The 20,152-nt window shown below is 45.0% G+C and overlaps 1 protein-coding gene and 1 pseudogene across 1 annotated transcript in view; one reads left to right on the forward strand and one right to left on the reverse strand.

The window, feature by feature from the left end:
• Window positions 1-20,152, forward strand: part of LOC148220015 (transcription factor RFX3-like) — a 233,390-nt gene that overhangs the window by 25,656 nt on the left and 187,582 nt on the right. The window lies entirely within an intron of this gene.
• LOC148220016 (uncharacterized) lies at window positions 13,857-18,248 on the reverse strand (annotated as a pseudogene).

Genomic DNA, 20,152 nt, shown 5'->3' on the forward strand with positions numbered 1-20,152 from the left:
GCCTTTGACATGACATCTCACGGTAACCTTATGGCCAAATTGGTGAGATATTGATTGAATAAGTGGGCAATAAGGTGCGTGGGAAAACTGTCATGGCCTGCCTGGCTCAAAAGGTGTTGAGTAGTGATACAAAGTCTATCTGGGAACTGGATAGCAGTGTTGTCCCTCAGGGATTGATAATGGGGTTGATAGTGTTTAATGCCTTTTTTAGTAATCTGGACAGTAGGATGGAGTGCACCCTTGACAAGTTTGTGGGTGACAGTAAATTGGTATGAGCGGTCAGTATTCTGGAGGGCAGGGCTGTTGTTCAGAGGGACCCCAACAGACTGGAGAAATAGTCTGATCAGAATGTCATGGAGTTCAATAAAGGGAAATGCCAAGTCCCACGTCTGGGCTGAAATAGCCCCATGTACTGGTACGGGCTGTGAGCCAACTGGCTAGAAAGCAGCCTTGCAGAAAAAGAAGGATCTGGGGGTGCTGATGGCCAAGAAGTTGTACACAAGCCAGAAAAACATGCCCTTGAGACAGGCAGTCAAAAGCATCCTTGGCTGTATTAGCAAGAATGCAGCCAGCAGGTCCAGGGAAGTGATCTTTCCCCTCTATTCCATGCTGATGAAATCCCATCTGGAATCCTGTGTCCAGTCTTGTACTCCCAGTATATGACAGTCAGAGAGAGATTGGAGCAAGTCTGGGTCTGAAGCATGTGACATGAGGAGAGGTTGAGAGAAGTGGATTTGTTCAGCCTAGGAAAGAGAAGGCATGGAGAGACTCTATTGCTGCCTTTCAACTACCTAATGGGAAGGTGTAGGAAGATGGAGCCAGACTCTTCTGGGAGATGCACAGTGAAAGGACAAGAGGCAATAGACACAAGTTGGAACAGGGGAAATTCTGACTTGATATTAGCAAAAGTTGCGTAGAAAGGGGGGAAAAGGATATGTATCAGGAGGCATTAAGTAGTGTGTTTTCAGTCTCCCTATTATCTGTTTAAAAAAACAAACAAACAAAGAAATCTGTACCAGCCACATGCTTTTGGTTTTGTTTTTTTTCTTAAAGAAAGGCAAGTTTTTTATTGTGGCCATGGGTTCTGGTTTTAGGAATATTTATTGAAACTGGTTAGGAATTTATTCTCTTCAGTGTTATATAGGAATCTCAACTATGTTTAAAATTATTCCTGAAAATGAAGCAACAATAAGCAGGATCTGAAATTCTTAGTAATAATCTAAATAGCATTTCAGTCTTATTTTCAATTAAAATTGCTTCCTGACACACATTCTATATATAGATGTTTTCTGATTCTACTTAACATGACACTCAGGAAACCTATTTCTAAAATTCAGTTTTGAGTGGAAAACAGATATGTATTAATGACATTTAATCACAACACAAAACTAAAAAGAATGAATGCAGTTTAGGACAGTTTTCAGGTGGGTGGTTACACAACACCTCAAAATCAACATATATAGATGTGTGTTTCTTGATGCCTACCAGTAAGAATTTATTGCAAAGTTTAGAAGTGAAGTTTGTGCAACGTTTGGCTGAGCAAAGGCCCAGCTGAAAAGGATCCAGAGGTGCTGGTCGACAGCCAGCTGAACATGAGCTAGTAGTGTGCACAGGTGGCCAAGAAGGCCAATGACATCCTGCCCTGTATCAGGAATAGTGTGGCCAGCAGGACTAAGGAAGTGATTCTTCCCCTGTACTGGGCACTAGTGAGACTGCACCTTGAGTACTGTGTCCAGTTCTGTGCCCCTCACTTCAAAAAGGACACTGAGGTGCTGGAATGAGTCTAGAAAAGGGCAATAAAAATTGGTGAAGGGTCTAGAGAGTAAGTCATATGAGAAACAGCTGTGGGAGCTGGGGTTGTTTAGTCTGGAGGAGGCTGAAGGGAGACCTTATCGCTCTCTACAACTACCTGAAAGGAGGTTGTAACAAGGTGGGGATCGGCCTCTTCTCCCAAGTAACAATGGTTAGGAATAGAGGATATGTCCTTAAGTTGCACCAGGGAAGGTTAAGATTACATAATTGCTGTTATAATTTCAAATATATGCCTGTAGAAAATCTGTTGAACATCTCATTCCTAATTACTGGCAGAGACAGAACAATACCTTTACAACAGCTATGCAAAACTTGAAGCCATATGATAAATGCTTATTTAATTTGGATCACATCTTTCATTTTATTTGGACACTAAGCAGTGTTGGGAAGTATAATAAAACGGTCAGAAATTACCGACAAAATAATACAACAGCTGAGATATTACCATCCTTTCAGGTAGTTGTAGAGAACGATAAGGTCTCCCCTGAGCCTCCCCTTCTCCAGAATAAACAACCCCAGCTCCCTCAGTTGCTCCTCATATGACTGTTGGGGGTTGAATTGTTCCCTTTTCTTTCTGTGGAATCTTTCCCATTGTTATGCTAAGTATTTGCGGCTACACCTTAGTAGCAATAGTTTTCTCTCGAAGGGGGGTAGGGGATAGGGGACACTGGAAAAGGAAAGGTGGGACAGGGGTCTGGGGCGGGCTCTCGCTCTCTCGCTTGGCTCGTGGAGTGAGAGGAGGACGGCATCTAGCATCTTCCCCGCCATCCCAGTGCCGAGAGCCACGTTCCCTGCTGTCAAACACCGCTCTGCTCCTCTCCCACCTCATCCTACTACCTCCGGACACTCTGCTGAGCACCCCGACCGACACCGTGAGGGGGGAGTTGCTCCTCCATCCCTCTCACACCTGGGTCACTGCTGCCATCACCCAGCCCTCTTCAACTGCGTGGGACCAGCTCTGCCCACAGCACCGGTAACTGAGCGCAGGGAGAGGGAGCCTGTGGCCAAAAAGGGACTGGAACTGAGCTATACTGTTCTGTTTTGTTGTCAATTTTTATAGCTGTTGTTGTTTCTGCTGCTCTGCCTTGTTAGATATCAGTAAAGAACTGTTATTCCTATCCCCATATCTTCTGCCTGAAAGCCTCTGATTTGAAACTATAAAAATTAGAAGGGAGGGGGTTGCTCTCTGCATCTCAGGAAAGGGGTTCTCACCTTTCCTTAGCAAAATACCTGTCTTTCAAACTGAGACAATGACTTACTCTCCAGACACTTCACCAGCTTCAGTGACCTTCTCTGGACACACTCTAAGACCTCGATGTCCTTCCTGTATTGAGGGGCCCAAAACTGAACACAGTATGCAAGGTATGGCCTCACCAGTGCCAAAGAACAGGGAGATGATCACTGCCCTAGTCCTGCCGGCCACACTATTTCTGATACATATCTTCCACTTCCCTTACTGGTACTTAGTTAATATGAACAGGAGATTGAACAGGGAAGACATTTATTGGAAAAATAAATTTTGTATAGAAGAAATCTCATGGTACATGGAAACAGATACCAGGGAGGGATAGGACCATTGGACTGACTTTGAATAGAGGATGGAAATATGAGAGATTTGAGTTCTGATAAATACGTACCTTAGGTGAAAGTGGAAAAAGAAGAAAGGGTGAACAGGATCAAAATCTTCAGAAAAGGGGTAGGTGAAGGAAGGCATGAGAAATGTTAATTCTATGTACAATAGAGGGATTATTATCAAATATAGCAATTTTTTGTTTTTGTCTAAAATGTTACAAAATAATTTTTAATGAAGTTTCTTCCTTCAAAACTGTGGTTTTTAACCTTTTTCCTCCTGCTTTTCCTTTCTTTTTCTGTTTTTCCTTTTTTGAAATTGTCATGATGTACAGTAGTGCATTTTGTATGGTTCTCTCTAGTATTTCTCACTAGTATTTCTCACTTTTAATTTGAAAGGAAAGTCCAGAAATGAGGATGTTAATCTGGAGACCTGTGGTGGGTTTAGTGATGGCCAAAATGGCCATGCACCCACTAGAATTATCTACTCATTTTCTTGCTGTGAGATAGGATTAGGAGGAAGGCAAAGCAGGCTCAAACTATGAAAGGTATAAAAAAAACTTTATTGACAGGACTAAAAGAATAATAAGAATCAGAATAAAACCTTCAGAACACCTCTCCTCCCCCTCACACCCTCTTTTATTTCCCACTGACAATGTACAGAGACAATTCAGCCAGTTTACTATCTCTAAAATAGTCTTTCTCCAGTTCACTTAGGGAGAGGAGTTTCTCTTGATATGCCATGGAGACTTCTCCACAAGAAACAGTTCTCTTGTGGCTTCAACGTCACAGCAAATCAGCTGCCCAGGAAAATGGAAATCTGATCACTGTGTAAAAGTCCCTCCCCTCAATTTACAGCTTTCCCCACAACTGTTTTCGAGGGCTCCATCTTTGGCTAATGGGGTACACTTTTAAGGATGAGCTGTTCAGAAGCAAAGGTTCTCTTTGTCTATCTCTGAGATCATCTTCATCTCTGGGATCAGAGATCTTCGCTGAGGCAAGGGGTCTTCATCATTCTTATCTCTCTCTGAGCTTCTCATGGGATTACAGCATGGATGCTTTTACTCATGTCTATAATTTGAACGCTTCATCCCCCCATGCTTTTCAACGAGTTACAGGAAAAGAGTCTGAGATATCAATTATATCTTCTCCATAGCCTTACAAGAGGATTTCAGCCCAAGACTGAGGCATCTCCTCAATCCCTCCCATCTGGGACCTGACTTCTACTTTACTGACCTTGGTGTCTTCGTGTTGATTTTTTACGTGTTTTCACTCTGTCCTTTTCTCTCACTCGAGAAAGGATTGAAGGTCTGCAAGTCTCATCTGTGCATTGAAAGAGTTAATACCTCCCCCGAGGCCTGCAGATGGTCATGTGATCCCTGCCGAGTGGCAGCTGGAGCTGTTTACGGTGGAGAATTCTTCGGTGGCCGCGCTGGGGGGGGAAGCTAAGATCTTAGCAGCCAGGCTAGAAATCAGAGGCAGCACCCGCGGGTCGATAGCTTCCCTTTTCCCTGCCCGGCAGCCGCTGGGGCCCAGCCCGGCCCCTGCCGGGCTGCACTGGCCGCGGCGGAGGGGGCCTGGCCTGGCCTGGCCCGGCCCGGCCCGTAGCTGCTCTCGGGGCCCGGTCGGCCCTGGCTTGGCCCAGGCCGGTGGCGGGGCAGGGCTTAATGTCTGCAAGATGTTAGCAACCGCGGCCCGGCCCGGCCCAGTCTCAGCCGGGGCCCCGCGGCCTCCCCTTCCCCGCCTGGCAACCGGGCCAGGAGGGGGAAGAACTCTCTTCAAAGGCCTGAAAGCAAGATGTTTTTTTCCCGGGCTTGTTCATTTTTAACATGTGTGTTCACAGAGGCATGTTCAGTTTCTCAGTGGTTTAACAGGTTGTCAGTTCTCAAAACTAATCACTGATTGGTTTTTGTCAGACACGGAGGAAGCTCTTAGCAGCTCCTCTCGAAAAATAATTTCCGTAGGTGGCTTCTTCCCTGCTCACCAAATGTCAAGTGTGCAAAACCAGCACAATACCTATGCTAAGTTCCCTGCTCTGTTACAGATTGTGTGTGTGGTCTCGAGCAAATTATTTGGGCTCAGATAATCAAAGATAATCAGGGTCCTAATTCCTCTTAGCTACTCTCTGGTTGCAATTTTTAAGTATATGAAAGTATTCAGAGTTTTTTTACTTTTTTAATACCCTTTATATGATTTTATATTTGACTCATTCTCTGGTATATACATTAGTCAAATTAAAAGGAAAATAACTGGGATTTCTATGCTTTTTGTCAAATTGTCTCTCCTGTCTCCAAAACTTGCAGGGGAAAAAAGAGTTTTGAGTTTCATTGGGAATATCACATTCGAAGAAAATATTTTGTTCATACTAAATTGACCATGTTCTAGTAAAAAATAAAGGAAAGAATACTGTCACATGAAAGGGGGGTTTTCCTTGAACCCTTTATGTTTGATCAGTCTGTCAATGCCCCAAGAAAGACAAGACCTTTGCATCTGACTAGTCTGTCAGCATCCTGTTATGGGGACTCCACTAAACAGTCCACTGTATCGCAGAACATGCATCAACAGCAAATTGGAGTCAATTCCTTTATTTCAGTTTGCAAGGAGGGAGCCCCTTCTGGATCTCCCTACTCATAGTTGATTTATTATCAGTTTTGTTCAAGTATGTTATCTGCTGCCAGCTGCTTCTAGTGCCCTTGAGAAGGATTCACACTAAACACTTCATGGAATAACACATTATTAACAGACACACTGATAATAGAAAATTGTGACATTAATGTTCAAAGATTGCCACTGATATTATATTGACTGCAAAAACAAATTTGAAGCAATATACAGAAAAGCTCTAATCCCTAACAAAAGATGGGCTTGAGATAATCATTCAGCCCTCATAGAGTACGGTTTGTACCCAATAGGCGTCCTTAGGGGGGAGAAGAGAGGTTCAGCCCATAGACTGATCCCCACAGTTATAATGGAGTTTTATCTAACTTCTCCCCATTCTTAACTAATTTTTATACTATTTCTTTGTGCTTAGGTGAAGCTTAAGTGACTCTAGTCATAAATGCCTTTGTCACTGATTGGTGTAAAATTCTCTAGCTTTGCTCCTAAAGACATAGTTAATAAAATCTAGAGTGCATGCCCAGTGAGCAGTGATTGTACCTTGGAGGTGTGTAACTTTGGGATGGAGGTGTGCTTTGGTATTGCAATGAGATTATAATGAACCAAGTTCATCTGAAGAAAGTGGTTTTGCCACAGTTGCTGATTCGACAACAAGACGTCTCTTATCTCCCTTGGCTGATAGCCGCTATGTGATTTATCAACTACATGGTACCATCAAGTTCCTATTCCTGCAGGGATTGCAACAGAGCCTGGCCAAGTGTCTTCACTCCACCCTCCTTTTCATCCCTCTTAGCGTGTGCTTAAGGTTGCAGAATGTTGTGTGGGGAACTACTGTGGAATAGGTTTCAGGCATGCCAACCACATTCTATCCTGGGAGTAGCAACTGCATTTTACCCTATAATTTCCTTACTGTTATAACTTCTGTTAGAATATGAATATAACTTTAAAGTTTTCTCTAATTTTACCCCCCGTCATTTTCCCACAGATACTAAGTTGATGATTAAAGTCCTTTAGTGTGGATCAGTCTCCAAAAAATGTTTTGGAATTCAGATGTCGATGTCTTAATCATCACCTTCGATTCACAGTGACCCTTAACATTATGAAACAATGCAAGAAGCGAAGTTTTAAACTTCATTTTGAAAACACATTGATTGTATTGTTATTTTTAGCACTACAGCCTAGATTTGGTGTGATGTATTGAAACTGTATTGCATTTTTAGTACAATTCACCTTTTTCCATTGTAGGGATTATGTCCCATTATTTAATAGCTGGAATTGTATCACCATGGAAAGGTAAATCCTAAAGATAGTGCAAGAAGATTACTTTGTATATTTGTCTTGGTTTAATTTAATTTCCCTAGAAAATGCCTTCATTTAATTTGAATTTCCCGGCCAATGCACCAAATAATGTCATGGTTTTGATTTGCCAATTTAAATATACTCATTTTCTGTTGTGAGACAGAACCAGGAGCAGAAGCAAGGCAGGCCTAAAACTTAAAAGGGTATAAAAAGAAATTTATTAACTACACGCAGAAGGGGAAAAAAAAAATTCAGAATAAGATTTTCAGACCACTCCTTCCTTCCCTCTCCCAACCCTTATAACAACAAAACAAACATACAAAAAACTACTTCAGTCAGTTCCCAACTTAAATAGTTCGCTTTGGAGAGAGAAGCTTCCTCTTGTCAAGCCATAGGGATTTTTTCCACAAGAAGGAAGAAAACAGTCCTCTCGTGGTTTCATTTTCACGATTTGCATCTGCCTGGGAACCTGCAATCGTGACACTCCTCCCAACTCCACAGCCTTCCCAGAACTGCGCATGTGGGCCATGTTGGACTCATGGGGTATTACTTTTAAGAATGAAATGTTCCAAAACAAAGGTTCTCTCTGTTCATGCTTCATCCTCAGAAAACCAAGATCCCCTTCTTTCCTCGGGGCAAAAGATGCTCAACACAAGTGCTTTTTGGTCAAATGATCTATCAAATGGAACATCTCCAACCTCCCATGTCTTTCTCCATGGTTTATAGGAATATTCAGTACATCAGTTCATCCCTACAGTCTTACAAAAGGACATTTCAGCCATCTTCACAGCATCTCCTCATTCTCCTTCCATCTAAAAAACTTAGCTCTTGCTTCACTGACTTCAGAATATCTCCTTTTTCCCTTTCACTCTGGGAAGGATTGAAAAGTCTGCAAGTCTTATCTGAGCATTGAAAGAGTTAAGATTTTGAACAGGGAAAAGCAAAAAAACCAAGGCTACAATGCTGGATCTTTTCCAGGATCTCCGAAACCAGCCATACTGGAAGGGGGGAGGAAAGCGGCTGGGATCTTTAATCAGCCTGAATCTCCCTGGCCACTGTCCATGGCCACCCCCTCCTCTCTGCCGGGCCATGCCAGCTCCCCAGACAGGGGGGCCTGGCCCTGCCCCCCTGCCAGGCCCACAGGCCTGCAGTGGGACCAAGCCAGGGCCCTGTTACCTGCACTGCCGCCGGAAAGAAAAAAGAGACCCAGTTCCGGATTACTCCCTTCAAAAAGTGTGTTCACGGAGCGAACTAACTTTCTCCAATTGGCTGTTGAGGCTGTCAATAACTAAACCAGCCCTCAATGGTCACAATCAACCCACAGAGGAAGCCCCCTTAGAGAGAACTTCTCTCTGAGTTTCTTCTTCCCAGGTCAACCCAGCACAATATTTTAACCCTATTCTTCTATTCATATCCCTCCCTCACTTTGGGGACCTTTTCCAGATAAGCCTGCTTAAAAAGAATTGCTTCCTCCTGTGGAAGATGAATTTAAGAAATTCAGATTAACTAACTTGACTCAAGTTGTTTTCGGATCATAAAGAGGGATGATAGACTATGGCTCATTTGAGACAATGCAGTTCTTTTACAAGAAGTTTGATTTATGTATATTGACTTTAGTAAAATCTGTCTTTTTTCATAAATTGGTTCAGAGGAAAAAGATGCATGCTACTATATGCCTGTCAGAACTTTACAGCTCTGAGATGTACACCTGAAGGAAATGTACACAGTTGAAGGAGATGACAATTAGTGCAAGACCTAACTTCTGGTCTTTCTACTTTCTTGTATGCATTTACAAAGTGTCTGTCACTGTTCCTTTAGGAACAAACTGTTCCAGCATGGGTCCCCCATGAGTCCATAGGTCCTGCCAAGGAGCCTGCTCCAGTGTGGGCTTCCCACAGGGTCACAGCCTACTTTGGTCATCCACCTGCTCCACTGTGGGGTCTGCAGGTGGATCTCTGCTCCTATGTGGACTCATCCACAGGTCCCTTCGACTCAAGTTCACACTAGAGTTCCAGCTTGTCCAGTACAGCAGCACAGAAACAGCAGCAATGCCATGGCCATTTGCCAACCCAGGTGCATCATCATTGCTGTTATCAAAATGTGCATGGGGATATTCCTCCCCAGGTGCAGGACCCTACACTTGCCTTTGCTGAATTTCAAAAGTTCCATTCTGCCTATCCCTCCAGCCTGTCAAGATCCTTCTGAATGGCTGCATAGCTCTTGGGGTATCGGCTACTCCTCCCAGTTTTGTATCAACAAACTTGCTGAGGAGGCATCTACCCCCTCATCCAAGTAATTGATGAATAAGTTAAGCAATATTGGACCCAGTATTGACCCTTGGGGGCCACCACTAGTTATAGGCCTCCAGCTAGACTCTGGGCCACTGATCATAACCCTCTGAGACCTGCCATTCAGCCAATTCTCAATCCACTTCACCATCTACTCACCCAGACCATGTTTCCTGAGATTGCCTATGAGGCTATCATGAGAGACAGTGCCAAAAGCCTTGCTGAAGTCCAGGTAGACAGTATCCACTCCTTTCCTCACATCTATCCAGCTAGTTGTCCCATTGTAGAAGGCAATCAGGTTGGTTAAGCAGGATGTCTCCTTGTTAAATCCATGTTGACTACTGATCACCTTGTCTTCCATGTGCTTAGAGGTAGCCTCCAGGATGAGCTGTTCCATCACCTTGCCAAAGATCGAGGTCAGGCTATAGTTCCCTGTGTCCTCTCTCTTGCCCTTTTTGAAGACTGGGGACATTTGCTTTCTTCCAGTCTTCAGGCACCTCTCCTGATCTCCACAACCTTTCAAAGATGATTGTGAGTGGCGTAGCAATGATGTTCACCAGCTCCCTCAGCACTCATGAGTGCATTCTATCAGGGCCCATGGACTTGTGGATGTCAAGTATGACTAAATGGTCTCTAACCCAATCCTCCTCAACCAAAGGAAAGTCTTCCTTTCTCCTGACCTTCTCCCTGGTCTCCTGGGTCAGGAATTCCTGAGGATTTGCCTTGGCAGTGAAGACTGAAGCAGAAGAGTTCAGTATCTCAGCCTTCTCTGCAAGCTCTGTTGCAGAAGGTCCCTGTTCCATTCAGTTGCAGACTCACATTTTCCCAGGTATTCCTTTTGTTATTGATGCATTTGAAGTAGCCCTTCTTGTTATCCATGCCATCATTAGCTAGATTTAATTCCAGATGGGCCTTGGCCTTCCTTACTGCATTTCTGCATACTCTGACAACATCCCTATATTCATCCCAGGTGGCCTGTCCCTGCTTCCACCTTGTGTATCTCCTGCTTATGTCTGAGTTTTAACAGTTCCTTGTTCATCTGTGCAGGTCTCCTGCCCCTTTTGCTCAATTTCTTGCCCATAGTAATGCACCATTCTTGAGCCTGGAGGAAGTGGTGCTTGAATATTGACCAGTTCTCTTATACCCCTCTTTGCTCTAGGGCACATTCCCATGGGATTCTTCCAAGAAGGTCCCTGAAGGAGCCAAAGTTAGCTCTCCTGTGTAGCCATGGATTAGGGTATTAACCCTTTAGATGCGGTGGAAATAAGACACACAGCTACATGGTCCCTCTCAGGACAGGAAAGAAAGACGAGTTTATTCTAAAACACACTACTTAAGTACAGTCTCCCAAAACTCAAAAGACAGGATAAAGCTGATTGATGCAGAGAGAGTGACACTTCTTTCCCAGGCCTGGTCATGCACTGAAACAGCTGTTTTATCTTTGTTATTAATTCCTCTCTATTTTGACCAAGTTATCATCCTGGGAGAATTTCTCCCTGGCTGAAGCTGAACCAGCTTATCAGCCTGAGAACTAAGCTGAGAAGCTCTGGCCTGGAAGATTTTCCAGGCTGTAATTTTCCTAGCTCTCTTAAGTGTGTGTCCACACTCCTGTAGTCCAGTGTTGTGATCTTGCTCATTGTCCTGCTTCTTCCTCACAAGATACTGAATTCCATGATCTCATGGTCACTGTAGCCAAGACTGCTTCCGACCTTCACATCTCCAACCAGACCTTTCTTCTTAGTCAGTATAAGGTCCAACAGCACACCATTCCTCATTAGCTCCTCCATCACCTGTATCAGAAAGTTATTGTCAATGCTTTCCAAGAACCTCCTGGATTGTTTGTACCTTGCTGTGTTGTTCCTCCAGCAGATGTCAGATGCTATCACAGAAGCACCACAAACTTCCTAAAACTGACTCTATTAAACATGGGACCAGCTCCTGATTTCTTCTCACAGAAGCCCCTCCCCCCCACAGCCTCCCTGCTTGCCATGTAAACTCAATACAGGCACCAAAAAGGGCTATTGTGATTTAACCTCAGTAGGCAGCTTAATACCACACAGCTGCTCACTTACTCTCATCTTGTCAGGTCTCTCATCTCACTGCTCCTATATCATCTGGTCTCTTACCTGTCTTGCCTGGTCTCCCTCTCCTCATCTCTTCTCTCTTCTGCCTCTGTTGTCTTATCCCTCATCTTGTTTCCTGTTGCAGCTCTCTCATCTCTAGCCTCTAACCTCTTGATTCTGTCTCTCATTCACTGGCTTCCCCTTTTCTTCTTCTTTCTCCCATCTCTCATTTCCTCTTGTCTCTCATATTTTGTCTCTTGTCACATTTCTCATGTCCCACCTCTCATCCCCCCCATACTTCTTGCCTCTCACATCACAGTTCTTTTGCCCCGCCTCGTTTCTCATCTCCCTTATGTCTCTACTCTCTCAAGTTGCTCTCACCTTTCTCATCTCTTATCACATGAAACCCTCTCCTCCATGATAGAATCATAGAACATCCTAAGTTGGAAGGGACCCACAAGGATTATCCAAGTCCAGCTCCTGGCCCTGCACAGGATAGCCCCAGGAATCCCACCATGTGCCTGAAAGTGTTGTCCAAATGCTTTTTGAACTCAGTCAGGCTTGGTGCTGTGACCACTTCCCTGGGGAGCCTGTTCCAGTGTTCAACCACCCTCTGGGTGAAGAACCTTTTCCTAATATCCAACCTAAATCTCCCCTGACACAATTTCAAACCATTCCCTCAGGTCCTGTCACTGTGCCCCAGAGAAGAGATCAGTTTCTGCCCTTCCTCTTCCCCTCACAAGGAAGCTGTAGAATGCAATGAGGTCTCCCCTTAGTCTCCTTCAGGCTGAACAGACCAAGCGACCTCAGCCACTCCTCATATGGCTTAACCTCCTAGGCCCTTCACCATCTTCATAGCCCTCCTTTGGATGCTCTCTAATAGGTTAATATCTTTCTTATATTGTGGCACCCAAAACTTCCCCCAGGACTCAAGGTGAGGCCACCCCAGTGCAGAGCAGTGCAATCCCCTCTGTTGACTGGCTGGCAATGCTGTGCTTGATGCACCCCAGGACATGGTTGGCCCTCGTGACTGCCAGGGCACACTGTTGACTTATATTCAACTTGCCATCAACCTGTGTGAATTGACACATACAGCTAACCAAGGTGACCATCAAAACACAACTTTATTTCATTACCTCGCTAACAACGCTGGGCAGCAGAGACACATGGGGACATTGGCTCGGTTAGGTTCTGTTAGGCTTAGTTCATTCTAGTGGACAGCAGTGGGGGGGGGGGGGAAGGCAGGGCAGCTGCTGCCCCCAATATATCCAAAGGCTTTGGGCATGCACAGTTTATCACAAGGCTGTGCTTTTATGATCTCTCTCCCAGCAGGAGGCTTGAGCATGTCTGTGAGAGTGTGTTATCTCTACATAGGAATTCTACTTCTCAAAACAGGCAGAGGACAAACACTAGGCATAATAAGTGGAGTTTTCAAGGTTACTTTGAGTGAAATTATTCCCTCCTTGCCAAATATTCCAGTTTTAATTCTTTCCTCCCAACAGACCCCCAGGTCCTTTTCTGTGGTGCTGCTTTTCAGCATCTTGTTTCCTAGTCTCTACATACATCCAGGGTTGCCCTGTCCCAGGTGCAGAATCTGGCGCTTGCCCTTATTAAACTTCATATGGTTGGTGATTGCCCAGCCCTTTAATTTATTAAGGTCTCTCTGCAGGGCCTCTCTGCCTTTGAGGGAGTCAAGACCTCTCAATTTTGTATTATCTGCAAACTTGCTTAGCATACCTTTGCCAGTCTGATGTCACCCCATTCACTAGAACCCTTTGCGCCTGACCCGTGAGCCAGTTGCTCATCCATTGCATTATGTGTTTATCCAGCTGTGGGCTGGACATTTTGTCCAGAAGGATACTATGAGAGTATCAAAAGCTGTGCTGAAGTCCAAAAAATTACATCAAGTGGCTTCCCTTGACCAACTAGGTGGGTTACCTTGCCATAAAAGGAAATTGGGTTTGACAAGCAGGACTTTCCCCTCATGAAGCCATGCTGGCTGTGACCAATGACTGCATTGTCTTTCAAGTATTTTTCAATAACTCCCAAAATAATCTTCTCCATAACCTTACCAGACATTGAAGTGAGACTTAACAGGCTCATTGTTTCCAGAGTCATCCTTCTTGGTTTTTGTTTTAAATCAGGACAACATTCGCCAGCTTTCAGTCAACTGGGACCTCTCCAGATTACCAAGACCATTCAAAAATCCTCAAGCGAGGCCTTGCTCTTTGAGGATTCTTGTATGAATCCCATCAGGCCTCATAACCTTATAAGGATCCAGCCGGAACAGCAGGTCCTTCAAAACTTCAGGATCAACTGGGAGTTGATAATTCTCACAGCCATAGTCCTCCAGCTCAGGGTACTGGGACCCTGTTAGTCTATCATCAGTGTTGAAGACAGAGGCAAAGAAAGCATTAAACACCTCTGCCTTGTCCATGTCCCTGTTTGTGAGGTGACCATCCTCATCCTGTAATGGGCCGATGTAATTTCTGCACTGCCTATTGCCACAAATGGATTTAAAAAAACCCACTTTATTATCCCCCACAGTTCTGGCACCTTCGACTCCAACTGAGCTTTGGTTGTACAAATCTCCCTACAGCGATAAGCAGCACTCTTTTATTCTTCCCATGTCACCTGACCTTGTTTCCACTTGGCATACACCTTTCTTTTTGGCCTTAGCCCCAGAGGAAGTTCCCTGCTCAGCCAAACCAGCATTCTGCCTCTCCTGCTTGATTTCCAACATTTGGGAATTGCCTGCTTCTGTACCCTTAACAGGTGGTGTTTAAAAGCGACCAGCACTGGATCCAGCACCTTCCAAAAGCATTTTCTATGGGGACCTTACTCACTAATTCCATGAGCAGCCTGAAGTCTGCTCTTGTCATGTTGAGTTGAGGTTTTGCTGGCAGTCTTCCTTCTGTCAACAGAGATTTTAAACTTGATCGCTTTGTGGTTGCTGTGGCCAAGACAGCTGCCAATCTTCACTTCTCTCACAAGACCCTCTCTGTTGAGAAGCAAAAAATCAAGGAGGGCATCTTTACTAGTCAGCTCTCTTAGTACTTGTTCCATAAAGTTATCATCCAAGTTTCTTAGGAATCTTCTGGACTTGTTTGTACCAGCTATATGGTGTTCCCAGTTAACATCAAGCATGTTGAATTCCCCCATAAAGACAAGGGCAGTTGATTTAGAGTTTTCACTTAGTTCCTCAAAGGATAATTCATTGGTGTCATTGTCCTGGCTAGGAGATCTATACTAGACTCCCACAATGACATCTGCATTATTTAGTTGTCCCTTAATCCTTACCCAGATGCTCTCAACTGTACCATTGCCATCTGTAAGCTCCATACGTTCCAACCCCTCCAATACATACAACTTCACCCTCTCCCCCTGCCTTGCCTGCCCTGTCTATCCCTCGTGAAGAGCCTGTAACTGTCCAACATGGCACTCCAGTCACAGGACTCATCACACCAGGTTTCACTTATGCCAATGATGTCAAATCTCTGAGTGTGGGCTGTTGTGGTTTGTTATTGGCCAAATGCTAGGCACCTACAAAACTAATTTGTTCATTCTCTTCTGTTACAGTTGGGTAGGGGAGAAGGAAAAAAGTTAACAAAGGGCTCATGAGTTGAGATAAGGACTGGGAGAAAAACACTTGAAGGGAAAAACAGGTTCAAATTTAAAGGTATAAGGTAAATTTATTATTAACAGAATCAGAGGAGGATAAGGAGAAGTAAAATAAGCCTTTAAAACACTTTTTTTCCTCCTCCCAGCCTCTCTCTCTTTCTGTCCTAGTTTAGGGCAAATTTGGAAGGAAAGTTCTGAATGAGGTCCCTCGAGGAAAAAAAAGAAAAGATCCAAGCAGTACCTCCCCCAGTTGGCTCGGGGAAAAAAACCAAAAAACTTCCTCAGAGAGAAGTGGAAAAAAGAAAAACGGTTTATTCAACAGGCAACACACCTCCCAGCACAAAAATTAACACTATCAAACAGCAAAACCTCTCGCTGTTCTGAAGAGATGACAGTTTAGAAGAGTTTTTTCCGTGGGCAGCTCGGCTCACTCAGTCTGCTCTCAGTCCCTCCTGTGCTGGGGAATGCCGCATCCCTGGCCAGGCCCGGTGGGCCACAGGTGTGAGCTCCCGGTGCTCTTCTGGGTTTTCAGTCCAAAGCAGGTTCAAACAGTTCCAGGAAAACAGAAGAAAAGGGGGGAAAAAAAAACCAATCCAGGGGGCTTCTCTGCCTCAGCTAGCCAAAAAAACTAACCAAGAGCAAAGGAGAGCTCTGTCTCGCTGTCCACCGCAGACAACACAGTCTGTGAACAGCAATGCGGGGGAGCCAGTGCAGTCTCTGATAACAAACTCTGCACTTCTTCTTCCCCCCCCGTCCTTTCACTCCTGGAACCAGTCTTAAAGTTGCAGAATTTAATATTCAACACCAACAGAACAGATGACTTGGGGATATAGGCATCATACAGTCACCCCAAGACAATGGGACAACACGATGTGTACCTCAGGGAGATCTAATTGTTGGGTGAGAACCATATGTAAATATTACTATTGAATATCACTGTCATTGTCTGTCTATAGCTCTATCTTGTATATATATATGTGTATGATGTATGTGTTTATAGAATTAGTGTGTGTATCAGATATGGTAGTAAGCTGACGATATGGGGATAAGGGGTGGAATGTCTTGTTTGGCTACGGGCAACTGGAGCTGCTTCCCTTTTGGTGGAACTCCCTCTCTGCATCACGCTATCCTGCAATTCAAGCACCCGTTTTACCAGAGCAGCAGTAGGTTTTCCATCCCACTTCTTTATGTTTTCTTCAGAATCACGCAGGAAAGACCACAGTTCAGCTCGTGAGAAGGGTCTTCTCTCCCCATCTGGGGAACGTTTACGTTTGGGGCCAGAACTTTTGATCTGTACAGCTGAAATTTGGAGAAAGTCTTCTTTGAATTCTTCCCTGAGTGTCTTGTGATTCTCCTCCATCCTATCTTCTAATTTCTGCAGACGTGTTTCCACAGCTGCAATTCTGGCATGTGTTGGGCCATGCACGGCATCTGCATATGCTCGGAGCTTCTTCGCCATATCCAGCACTGTCTCCTCCCTCTCGTCCCGCTTCATTATTGCTAAAGCAGAAGCGTATTCATGTGGCCCAAGTCATACAAGTTTTCGCCACATCACAGGTGTACATGGTACCAAGTCTGGATTCCTAGTTGTTAGGTCATCTGAAAAGACAATCTCTGCCACTGCCATTTCTCTCAAGCGTTGAATCCCTTGTTGTATGGTCTTCCATTGGGTTTGCTGCATATAGAGATTGTCTGCACACAGGTATCTTTGTGCCACACTTCCCAGGACCCGTGCCCAGAGACTCTGAGGATTAGCCCCCCTTATCATTCCTTGGTTGATGACAGGATCATGTGACAGGGATCCCAAATGCCTGGCTTCAGTGCCATCCAGAATTGTAGCCTCACCTGCAACATCCCAGAGATGGAATAACCAACTAATTATAGATTCATCAGGTTGTCGGGTGTAATCCTTTCTCAGGCCACAAAGGTCTTTCAGAGATAAGGACTCAATATTGGCTTCTGATCCTGTACCAGTTGCCCTGACTTCTGATTTTGTGTCAGAAGCCTGCTTTGAGGGTCCTTCCCCTTCATCATCATCGTCCACTGGCCCATCAGTTTTGCTGGTGTGCTTCCTTCCTGCAGCAACTGCCAGTGGCTTAGGTTTACTATCTGGTTTAGCTACAGCCTGAGTGACTGGGGTATTGGCTGATTTATCTCCCTGCCCCTCTGCCTCTCTCTGCTCACCTACAGTATTTAGCAGTGTGCGATAAGGATATGCCAGCATCCAGTTTATTGCAATGATCTTTTTCTCATTAGAATCATCATGGCACTTCTCTTCCAGATATTTCCCCACCTCGTCTGGGTTCTGAATTTGTTCACGTGAAAATTCCCAGGCTGAGGGATCAGAAAATTTCTTCAGGGTTCTACCCATTCTCTCCCATTCCCCACACCACTCAGAATTTTCCACGCCTGGGCCTACTCCTGGGTCAGGGGTCCCATCAGCTCCTCTGGACATCTCAGCCCTCATTCTAGAGAGGCTGCAGATTATGTAGAGGAAGCTTACCAGATTAAATACCAGGAAGGTGATATCCTTGACATTCAGGGGAAACTGAGCATTCTCAAAAAATTACTTCGCAGATTCAAGGGAGAAAAAGGAAAGGAAAGGCTGAAAAGCCTCATGCCCTGCTCCTCCTCTAACAAACTGGGTGCAATTACTAATGAACCCCCAAAACATACTATTGGAACTGGGATGAAGGGTAGGACGAAGAAACCATAAACCATAAATACCTGGAACAAACTCCAGTAGCTTTATAAACTTTCTATAAATCATTATCACTGAGCCCAGCACAATAGCTATTCTAATTCGTGCTCCTCTACTGAAAAAACTGCATGTTAGGGACACTACTGGAGCCATTTCCAGATAAGAAAATAAGCCCAGAGACCAGAAAGGTATTAAAACTTCAAAAAAGCCTAGAGACCCGAGACCCATAAAGGCCTCCACCCTGACAGACACGACAGACATTATGACTTCAAACAACATGGTTACTGACTGCTTTACCCCAATACAGAGTAAGTATAACCAAAATGCAATCAGAACAGTTTTTTCCCCCCACTTTCTTGAGCCACGCGTTGGGCGCCAAAAAGTATTTGTCCTAGTTTAGGGCAACTTTGGGAGGAAACCTCTGAATGAGGTCCCTCTAGGAAAAAAAAGAAAAGATCCAAGCAGTCCCTCCCCCAGTCGGCTCAGGGAAAGCAAAAAAACAACCTCCTCGGAGAAAAGTGGAAAAAAGAAAAACGGTTTATTCAACAGGCAACACACCTCCCAGCACAAAAATGAACAATACCAAACAGTAAAACTTCTTGCCGTTCTGAGGAGATGACAGATTTAGAAGAGTTCTTTCCGTGGGCTGCCTGGCTCACTCAGTCTGTTCTCAGTCCCTCCTGTGCTGGGGAATGCCGCATCCCATGCCAAGCCTGGTGGGCCACAGGTATGAGCTCCCGGTGCTCTTCTGGGTTTTCAGTCCAGAGCAGGTTCAAACAGTTCCAGGAAAAAAGAAAAACGAAAAAAAACAATCCAGGGGGCTTCTCTGCCTCAGCTAGCCAAAAAAACTAACCAAGAGCAAAGGAGAGCTCTCTCTCGCTGTCCACCGCAGACAACACAGTCTGTGAGCAGCAATGCAGGGGAGCCAGTGCAGTCTCTGATAACAAACTCTGCACTTCTTCTTCCCCCCCTTCACTCCTGGAACCAGTCTTAAAGTTGCAGAATTTAATATTCAACACCAACAGAACAGATGACTTGGGGATATAGACATCATACAGTCACCCCAAGACACTTTCTCACCAACAGTGCAGGGAGACAGAGCATGGGGATTTTGGTTAGTTTGTCACTCGAGATTTTCTTTTTGCTCGGTCAAGGAGGGGAGTGTTTTCTCTGGTATGACATGGGGTCCCTCCCATGGGCAAACAGTTTTTCCAAAACTATTGTGGCATGGGTCACTCGTCCACAGGGTGCAATCTTTTAAGGATAGGCTGCTCTAGGTTGGGAACAAATGCTTTCTTTATCTCTGGAAGCCGGGGTCCTCTCTCTGTTTGGGTTTCGTACTGGATCACAGCTTTCTCTAGCATCTACCCACTCTGGCATGAGCACTTCTCTCACGGGCTGTGAGTGGATTCCTGCATCCCCCTTGGACTTCATGGATTATAGGGGGATAGTTTATTTCACCATGGTCTTCATTACGGCTTGCAGAGCAATCTTGGCTCTGATGCTTGGAGCATTTCTTTCCTCTCTTTTTTTCCACTGACCTTGATGTTGTCATGTTTTTCCTCATGTCTTCACTTTCTCCTCTTCTCTGACTAGAAGAAAAACTGCTGCTTGTAGGTACTATTGCCAACAAGTTCTACTAATTCAAAGATTTCTACAGCATCCTGCAGCGCTGAGAGGTTGATTTCATCTAGGTTTCACACCGGAGAGTTGCTCACCATGTTTTCGCTTCTGACCATGTGGCCTTGCCACCACCAGGCTGGTAGTGGTGGCTGCCACTGCACTGGTGCTATTTAACACCTCTCTTCATGCGGGGTGCTGGGAAGGAGAAGCTGCCCCCTCCACCCCTGCCCTTCTGCCCATGGTGCGGCTGACTAGGGGCAACCAGGCAGGCAAGGCTCACAGTGGGCCACGTCAGGATGGCAGTGGCCACAGCAGCCCATCGCATGGGGGTGTGCCTCGCCACCCGTGGAAAAAAACCCATGCATGCACTATGTTTTTTTTTCTTCTTAAATATGTCATCACAGAGGTGTTACCAACCACTCTAATTGGACCAGTAGCATGTCTATCTTCAGAGCCATCAGAGATCGCTTCTGTTGGATATGGTGGAAGCTTCTAGCAGCTTCTCACAGAAGCCACTTCTGTGGCCCCCCCCACTACCAAAAACCAGGCTGTGCCAAATC

The sequence above is a fragment of the Sturnus vulgaris genome, chromosome W (genome assembly GCF_052056855.1).
Source record: "Sturnus vulgaris isolate bStuVul1 chromosome W, bStuVul1.hap1, whole genome shotgun sequence".
Classification (NCBI taxonomy): domain Eukaryota; kingdom Metazoa; phylum Chordata; class Aves; order Passeriformes; family Sturnidae; genus Sturnus; species Sturnus vulgaris.